The sequence below is a fragment of the Biomphalaria glabrata genome, chromosome 3 (genome assembly GCF_947242115.1).
Source record: "Biomphalaria glabrata chromosome 3, xgBioGlab47.1, whole genome shotgun sequence".
Classification (NCBI taxonomy): Eukaryota; Metazoa; Mollusca; class Gastropoda; family Planorbidae; genus Biomphalaria; species Biomphalaria glabrata.
In genome coordinates this window covers 38,396,137-38,406,872 of record NC_074713.1, presented here as the reverse complement: position 1 = coordinate 38,406,872, position 10,736 = coordinate 38,396,137, and positions in this window count along the sequence as shown.

Genomic DNA, 10,736 nt, shown 5'->3' with positions numbered 1-10,736 from the left:
GCCCCAGAACATTCGCAATAATGTCGTTTACATTTATTACTAGACTATTGAGATGTGGATTTATAGCTAATTTGCCAACAGGCGCCCGTAGATTGAGACACACTGTTTAATATTTCATTAGCATAAGCTTCAGCCACGATCAAAAGAATTCAAATAGAGTTAATGTGACAATATTGTCTATAAATAATATAGATCTAGATGTAAACATAGAAAGACACCTTAAAATGTACACATAAATTAGATCAAAGCACTGGGTATGCGTGGCCATGGGAAACACTGCATTCATTTTAATCTTCGGGAACCGAAGACTTCCCATTGACATTTTTATTTGATTAAAGCTGAATGTACAGTAAGTAATTAGATGAAATGGCAGAGTAGCAGATATAAACGACGATTTCAAGAATGAAAACATTTTGAGGTAAAAAAAAAAAAAGAGAGACAGGTCGATCCTTTATTTAGAACATTCTTGGCTTCTTGATGAGTTGGCCTTGTGAATAGACACAGTTTGTTTGTTTGTTGTATCAAATCTAGAAGAACAACAAAATCTATTTAAACAAGGTTACAAAGACAGTTTGTGTGGAATCACAAACTCAAAATCGGCACCCGAAGGTAAAAAAGCAGGTTTCAATATTTTCAGAAAGAATATCGGAATGAAATTCTATCAAGGCAAATGACAGAGTAGAATGGAGAAAGAAGGTTGACCGATCTTGTGTGGTACCCCAACGGTCTAGCAAACCAAGGGATAGGTGAAAGTATAGGCCTATGTGAAAGTGAATGTGAAGTTAGATGTGAACCTGGCCTAACTGATGTCATATAATGATCATCTAATTGATCTAATTGTTTTGTAAAGGACCAATCTCTTATTGAAAGCCTCAAGAAAAAACAACTTTCCTTTAACATTTTATTTCATGAGTCAGGTTTCCTTTGGCTGTGCGGTCGCGATGCAGTTCACGCGATAATATGAAAAATTACTTATTACTTGTTGTTTTACAGATCAGAACTTTGAAAGGTCTAAAATATCATGATGTCGTATTTTCATTATTTTTTCTAGTTTACAAGATCTAAACGGGACGGACAGACCACACAAAACTAATACGCTAAAAATAATAGTATAAAAAAGAAACTAATAAAAAAAGCAGAGACATTGTTCTCCTAAAGTAGGGCTATTTTTACTTTCTAACACATGTTTCAAACTTATATGAATATAGCATGCACAAATATGGTTTCTTGTGTGGGGAGAGGTGGTATATCCTAACAAGTCTGTAATGCGCTTACCTGTAGTGAACCTTGGGCTTGATCATGACCTTCACGCAACCCCTTTGCCAAAGTCTGTGTCGTGAGCAAACTGATTTGTGTCGTCTGCTCCCCATGCACGAGATCGGAGAGCAGTCTTTTCCCTTTCCATACGCCTTGTCACATAGCGGTCATAAGCTCATTAGATCATGATTATAAGCAAATGATATCAGGGAAGGATTAAGAGACCACGTGACTCACTGTTGTTGCCATGGCGACAAAAGTTGAAATAAATTCCAGTTCTTTGAAAAAATTTGTACCAACTTTTCCTATAGCTTTTGTGTCGTGTCCATCGAGAAGAATCATCAATGAATGAAATATATATTTCATTTCTCATCGTCCTTTGGAGTAAGGTGTGGTCAACGTGTGATATTTTTAGAAGCAGGCGTGATTCAAAGTTAGGTCCATTTATGTATTTTATTGTTATTACGGGCGTGGCCAGATAATAGAGAGGTCACCAGTTATTGAGTTCAAACAAATTTATAATCTTTTTTTTTTAAAATCATTATTATGATTGCCAAAGACGTACTTTAGCGTTATTTTTGGGAACACAAATTAAGGAACTGTGAAATGATACGGAAAAAAATTAGGTCTTTTGAAGACACGAGTCAGTATTCACGTGCGCCAAAGCCAGCTAGTTTTAGAAACTCACGTTTAAAAAGTGTAAAAGAAATATGAATGACTGTATAAAAGAAGGAAGAGTTTTGTGCCTCGTAATATTCTTGCCAAAAGTTCTTCAACACCAGAAATAAGGTTAGTATGAACATGTTTTATATGTTTAATTCTGGGAATTTTCCCGGACATCTAGGCCTATAGCTGAGAAGCCCATATAAAAACTGCTGACTTCGTAATATTGATCCATAGGAGTAACGATTGTAATGGCTAGATGGGTAACGCTTAGCGGTTGTACCGAAAGCCTATAGTTTAAATTCAGATAAAAGTTAAGATTTTGAATTTTCAGATGTTCTTGATTGACCCCACCAATCTCCAATGAGCACTTGGTGTTGTAATGAAAAGAAAGATGATTGGTCGTTGTGCTGGCTAGACTAACACTATAGTATTTTTTTAAAAAAGCTTTACCATGGACTACCGAATTATGATTGGAACTTTATTCCTACGAGGCCAAAGAAGAAGTAAATCATCTATTTTAGCTTCCTGTATTTTTATCAACATTTCAGCTGCTTCAGACCAATGATAATGACATGATATAAACTATATTAACTATAGATTTGGTCATTTAGGCCTACATGTCCTTATGGAGATGAGACAGGGACCAGGATGATAAAATTTATCATCAGTAATAACACAGTTTTAGAAATTCAGAACTTCTAATAGGCCTACATAGCTAAATACTTCAACAATATCGAGCTACAACTGGAGTAATACAAGAGTGATTTTTTTTTAAATACAAAAGTGATTTGTTTTGACTATTCTCATCGCAGAGCTGATAGTGGAGAAGTGGCATCACAACAAACTTGTGTTTCGCTTCCGACAGAACACAAGAAAAGCTAGAAGACTTGTAGTATAATGTCTGACAGGAACACAAGAAAAGCTAGAAGACTTGTAGTATAATGTCTGACAGGAACACAAGAAAAGCTAGAAGACTTGTAGTATAATGTCTGACAGGAACACAAGAAAAGCTAGAAGACTTGTAGATGAATGTCTGACAGGAACACAAGAAAAGCTAGAAGACTTGTAGATGAATGTCTGACAGGAACACAAGAAAAGCCAGAAGACTTGAAGATGAATGTCTGACAGGAACACAAGAAAAGCTAGAAGACTTGTAGTATAATGTTTGACAGGAACACAGGAAAAGCTAGAAGACTTGTAGTATAATGTTTGACAGGAACTCAAGAAAAGCTAGAAGACTTGTAGATGAAAGTCTGACAAAAACACAAGAAAAGCTAGAAGACTTGTAGATGAATGTCTGACAGGAACACAAGAAAAGATAGAAGATTTGTAGATGAATGTCTGACAGGAACACAAGAAAAGCTAGAAGACTTGTAGTATAATGTCTGACAGGAACACAAGAAAAGCTACAAGACTTGTAGTATAATGTCTGACAGGAACACAAGAAAAGCTAGAAGACTTGTAGATGAAAGTCTGACAGGAACACAAGAAAGGCTAGAAGACTTGTAGTATGTCTGACAGGAACACAAGAAAAGCTAGAAGACTTGTAATTGAAAGTCTGACAGGAACACAAGAAAAGCTACAAGACTTGTAGATGAAAGTCTGACAGGAACGCAAGAAAAGCTACAAGACTTGTAGATGAAGGTCTGACAGGAACGCAAGAAAAGCTACAAGACTTGTAGATGAAAGTCTGACAGGAACGCAAGAAAAGCTACAAGACTTGTAGATGAAGGTCTGACAGGAACGCAAGAAAAGCTACAAGATTTGTAGATGAAGGTCTGACAGGAACGCAAGAAAAGCTAGAAGACGTGTAGTATAATGTCTGACAGGAACACAAGAAAAGCTAGAAGACTTGTAGATGAAAGTCTGGAAAGGAACGCAAGAAAAGCTACAAGACTTGTAGTATAATGTCTGACAGGAACACAAGAAGAAAAGCTAGAAGACTTGTAGATGAATGTCTGACAGGAACGCAAGAAAAGCTAGAAGACTTGTAGTATAATGTCTGACAGGAACACAAGAAATGCTACAAGACTTGTAGATGAAAGTCTGACAGGAACGCAAGAAAAGCTAGAAGACTTGTAGATGAATGTCTGACAGGAACACAAGAAAAGATAGAAAACTTAATATTTTCTACAAATGTAAAAAATAAATTTACTAATTGTGTTATTCTAGTCAAAGTATCTCCAAGCTGAGGGACTTTACTAATACTGTTATTCTTGTCAAATAGGAATATTTATTTGATATACATCTCACGGACCAATTTAGCGTCTGTTCTAGTTTCTTTTTGTTTTTTTCAGTTGAGGGGTCCAAAACAGAGGACGCATATTCTTATATTGGTCTAACGAATATGCTCTTGTTTAATGTGTACAACTTTATTGGTATAAATCTTAATGCTTTGTTTGAGTTAAAAAAAATACTTCGACAATATGGGAATAACTTTTCACCTTTATTCTAGGTTAGTGTTTCCAAAACTTTGTTTGAAACGAACACTTCGACCATTCTAGAGTATTTAGTGGAACACTTTGCTTATATTTTAGAGAGATTAATAAATTCACATGGTGGCCTACAAATTAATTATTGCATTAGTTCGTGGAACACCTATTCAGCTCTCTCGAAACACTAGGGTTCCGCGTAACACAGTTTGGGAAACACTGGTCTAGGTATTTTGAATGTTTAGTCTGTGTCGTGCATCTAATACAGATTTTAAACTTGATTCTAAACCTATTTAGTTTAGAACAGTTTCATAGGTCATTCACTCTCTTTCTAAACAAAAAGCGTAGATCTAGATCTCAGGACGAAGAAACATTAAAAAAAAAAAAATAACAGCGTCTACATCAGAGCCAGCATTCCAAATGATTTCTCATAGAGCTGTCATTGCTGACGTTCATATTGCTAAGCAGATTAGAAATGAAGAACTAGGGCACGTGGGCGTGTCTCTGATGGACTGGAAGGAACAGGAACTGACAGCCAGTTACGGAAAGTGGACACATATTTGAGAGTGTACCAGCAAAGTACGAAAAACAGACGACATATCAATTTACTGGCTGGGTCTTTGAATTTGTGTATACACACTTTGATCATTTTGTGACACTCTGACCAGTGAAAAAAAACAACTAATAACAAATTGTCGAAAAAGATATATACACACACACACACACATATATATACAATCATTTCTTTTCGCAAATGTGCAAGCATTTGAAACTATAGAACACTAAATAGATCTATGAAAATAATAAACATTTTTAAAGACCAACAATTATGGCGGAAAAGAAAGAATTGACAGAACAAAAGAGTCCTATATAAGCCCCATAAGCGTAGCCAGGATTTTTTTTTCGGGGCGGGGTGGGGGTGTTAAAACATATATATATATATATGAGTGTGTGTGTATCCTTTTCAATTTCGACAGATGACTATTCACTGCACTTTAGTAATGGAGCCCATCCACTGGTAGAAATGTGTAACCTCTCTTGGCTACGCTCTTGGAATTAGGTGACTATATTTGCTTTAGATTTTATATCGAAAAGGGAAGTTTTATAGTCAACATCATTTGTTGGGGGGGGGGGGTAAACTAAAAACCCCCCTTGGATAGGCTAGGCTCATTTTTGAGTGTGTAATTTGTTGTTGTTGTTGTTTTTTTTTTTTGTAGTTATATTGAAGAGGTATTTTTTTTTAGCTTCAAACCCCTTTGGCTACGCTCATAGAATTGTGTGTGTGTGTCATTTGCTTTTGTTATATTGAAGAGGCATTCTATAGCTACTAGCCCCGCTGGTGTGTCTCTTGGCTACGCTCATAGAATCTGGTGACTGATGAATGAAGAGTCTTATATTCAAGAGGGGGTTTTATCGCTAATTTCGGAGGGGGTTTTCAAATCAAAATCTTCCTTATAAATGCTCTTGGAATATGGGGATTGTCGTTTACATTATTTTTGTTTTAATTTGTTTTATAGAAGAGAGGGATTTAACTGCGAAACCCCCTGGTAGGGGGTTTTAAACTCAAATTTATTAGCATCATGTCGGAATGTAAATAGCAAATTATTACAAATTGCATAAGTAGGCCTACTTTGAGAATATTTGATAGCAGAAACTTAAAATAATAATAATAAATTAAAAGATTTTATCTAGAAATACAAAACATTAATCAAAATGAATTTTTGGGGGGTTATTTTGTTTTACCAATAGGCTTACTATAGATTTTAGAATAGGCCTATGCATCCTCTGTTTGGGCATACTTTAGCCATGGCCTACTGGTTTGGGGCCTCTTAGTTCTTAATAACACAAAGAAACGAAACACAATAGAGACGAATGGTTTATTAGAAGAAACTGTAAAGAGATCTATAAGGCAGATGATATAAAGATCATCTCTTACTATGGCCATCGGTTATCGAGGGTGTCATATGGCCAAGACAACTGCCTTTACTTTCCCCTATTAATGCCAGGAATCCATAAGAATCAGGTGGACTCGGTGAAATTCAAATTCCGAAGTTCAAAATTCCTTTCTTCGCCGAGATTCGAACTCCAGCTAGGAAGCCACAATGCTCCCTTTACTAGAATAACAAACTTTGTGTGTGTGTGTGAGTGTGTTGAAAGATTTGAAGCAGAAGTGAAGGTTATAAAGCTACAGCCCAAACCTCCTGCAGGACGGCGGGAAATGGCGGGCAAGGTTTGAACCTGGAATTATCGTGATAACAGTCCTAAGCACATAACTTAAGACCAGTCAGCCATTCACTTAACTTATAAACACTCCAGGACAGACGACACAAAAAATAACAATAATGCATAAACAACAACAACAAAGCATTAGCCTAAGTTACAAAAATAAACAACAAACATAGCTGTAGGCCTTAATGAAGTCAGATTTGATAAATCAGCATCTTTTTCCCAATTAAATATGATTACATTTAAGTACACACAACATTAACAAACAATAACACACCTTAACACACAGTAGGCTAGACACAATGACACACATTAACACACAGTACACACAATAATACACATTAACACACAGTAGACTACACACAATAACAAAGAGTAGGCTTACACACAATGATACACAGTACACACAATAATACACAATACACACATTAACAGTTAACACACAGTAGGGCACATACAACAACACACAGTACACACAATAATACAGATTACACAGTACACACAATAGTACACAGTACACACAATAACACACAGTACACACAATAGTACACAGTAGACACGATAACACACAATACACACAATAGTACACAGTACACACAATAGTACACAGTACACACAATAACACACAGTAAAAGACAGTACAAAAAATAACACACATAACACACAATAATACACAGTAACAGACAGTACACACAATAACACACAGTACACACAATAACACACAGTAACAGAAAGTACACACAATAGCAGACAGTACACACTGTAACAGACAGTACACACATAACACACAGTACACACAATAGCACACAGTAACAGACAGTACACACAACAACACACAGTACACACAATAACACACACTAAAAGACAGTACACACAATAACAGACAGTACACACAATAACACACAGTAACAGACAGTACACACAGCAACAGACAGTACACACAATAACACACAGTAAAAGACAGTACACACAGTAACAGACAGTACACACAGCAACAAACAGTACACACAATAACACACAGTAACAGACACTACACACAATAACACACAGTACACACAATAGCACACAGTAACAGACAGTACACACAGTAACACACAGTACACACAATAACAGACAATACACACAACAACACACAGTACACACAATAACACACACTAAAAGACAGTACACACAATAACACACACTAAAAGATACTACACACAATAACACACAGTACACACAATAGCACACAGTAACAGACAGTACACACAGTAACAGACAGTATACACAATAACAGACAATACACACAATAACACACACTAAAAGACAGTACACACAATAACACACAGTACACACAATAACAGACAGTACACACAATAACACACAGTAAAAGACAGTACACACAATAACAGACAGTATACACAATAACACATAGTAACAGACAGTACACACAATAACAGACAGTACACACAATAACACACAGTAAAAGACAGTGCACACAATAACAGACAGTACACACAATAACACATAGTAACAGACAGTACACACAATAACACATAGTAAAAGACAGTACACACAATAACAGACAGTACACACAATAACACATAGTAACAGACAGTACACACAATAACAGACAGTACACACAATAACACACAGTACACACAATAACACACAGTAAAAGACAGTGCACACAATAACAGACAGTACACACAATAACACACAGTAACAGACAGTACACACAGTAACAGACAGTACACACAATAACACACAGTAACAGACAGTACACACAGTAACAGACAGTACACACAATAACACACAGTAACAGACAGTACACACAGCAACAGACAGTACACACAATAACACACAGCACACACAATAACACACAGCAATACACAGACAGTACACACAATATTAGACAGTACACACATTAACAGACAGTACACACATTAACACAAAGTACATTTAATCCAAAGTGACGATGGAGAGTATGAATAGAACTATTGACGAATACACGTACAAATACCACTAAATTATACTTAATACAACTAATAAATATATTAAATTTTATAGCCACTGGCGTAGATAGGAATTTGGGGTCTCTGTAGGCCTGACCTCGTTAGGGGCCCCTGCATTTTGACATTCGACATATTAACATGAGATATTTACGTAATAGTTAATATTTTATGTAAAATTTAAAAATGCGAACAATCTTTTGGGGACCGCCTCAAGTGGGGGCATGTGGGGATTTTCAAATTCTCTCCCATCCCTCCACCATAGCTACGCCACTGCTTATAGTCCTAATTATTTGATTTTGAAGTAACGTCTCTAAATTATAAGGTAATAATCACGTTTTTTTTAATGCCGAAAGTGGGTCACTGTAAAAGCAAGAGAGAAAATGTCTTCTAAATAAACCAAAAGTTCAATAATTTCGCAATAGCATCCCACATAGAATCACGATTATTAGAAATTTCTTTTAATGCGAAAAAAACAAAAGGATTCATCCTAAAAGGCTAATATGCATAGACCTAATATTTACTTTTAAATGCGTCTCGTATATAGCTAAACCATGGCTAAACCAAGTAAAGAACAATCCGATGGAAATGTAATATCTAAATATGTTTTAATCTCCACATATTGTTATTGATATTTCCCAATGCAAAGTCTCGGACCTAAGAGTATCAATGTATTAAGTTTCTCATCGCACGCACTCAACATCAAACTTGTCGACTGACGTCCGTCCTTAGTTTAAAAGGAAATCTTATCAGAGAGATTTTCTGTGTTGATCACGCGACTATGGTTTGTGTTTCAAAATTAACTAGAGTGGAAATGCTGGTTGATGCCTCTGTATAGTTATCGAGCAATGTAATGAACAGCATCAAGTTCAACAAGAAGTATACATCTGTTGTACCACTTCACATTATTATAAATTATTCTAAAGGTTATTGAACCCGACGAGAACAAAACCGTAATCATTGAACTTTTGAAGTGGACAAACTATGTCAACTCTATAGGTCTGTGTAATAGTAGGCTCAACAAAAACCTTTTCTTGTCTGTTTTTAAATGCTTACTTTCTTTTGTTAGATTGTCTCTATATATAGGCCTAAAAGGAATTCAATTATCCACTCTATCTGTTAATTAGCACATTCTTTCGACATGCCAGTAATGTGGGTTACTGGGTTACAATAACGAGACGGGCCTGATAAAACAATAACATTTACTATCACAGTCTATATATTAACAGATGTATTTTAGAACTTTAAATGTCTTTATAGTAAACTCAAACATGTATTTTAGAATGGCAAGGTGTTTACAGTATACTCTGAAATGTCTCTTGTCAATTTGATAATTGTGGACCTAGCAGTCAACGTTTCAAATGCTTTCTGCTTGTCGTCTGCTGACTTAGTCTCTCGTCTTCTTTTCAAATTCGTTCCATTTATTGGTTCTGTTCAGTTTGTTATTGAAGTCTCTTGTTAGGACACAGTAGTCTACGCACTAAACGTGGCCGTGGAGCGCAAGTTTTCAATGCTAGGTTTGCAGACGATGTTTACGTCATTGAAGGACAAGCAGACGAGATCTACAAGACATTATCGCATGAGTTAAAGATGCTCACGGAACATCAGCAATGAAAAATAGCCCAATACTGAATAGTGGTGAAGACAAGCTAGACAACAGAAGACGCTGGACAAGTCCTGACCCTGGAGGAAGTCGACATTCAAATAGTTTAGTCTCAATTATTAAGAAAGATGGGGGGAGAGTAGCGAGAATGTTTCGTATAATTCATTTTGGTGAAAGAAAGTTTGGCTGCCATGAATTTGCCAAAAGAAAGAAAAAACATTAAGCACAGTTTCTTCTATTTTTTACTAAGATTTTTAATATATAGTTTCCTTTCAGACCTTTTAATCTATAAGGGCTATGATGTAAAGGTCATCTTTTTATGTGGTTCACGGCTATTGAGGGTGTCATGTGGCCAGCACAACAACCAAGCTCCTTAACTTTTTCTCAGCTAAGGTCAGGTACCCATTAGAGCTGGGTGGACTCAGGGGTGCACTGAAGACCTAAAAGACCCTAGTCTTTACCAAGATTTGAACCCAGGACCCCCAGTTTGGAAGCCAAGTGCTTTACCCCTCATCCACTGTGGCTTTTTTAATATATAGACGAGACCCTATAAATATTATT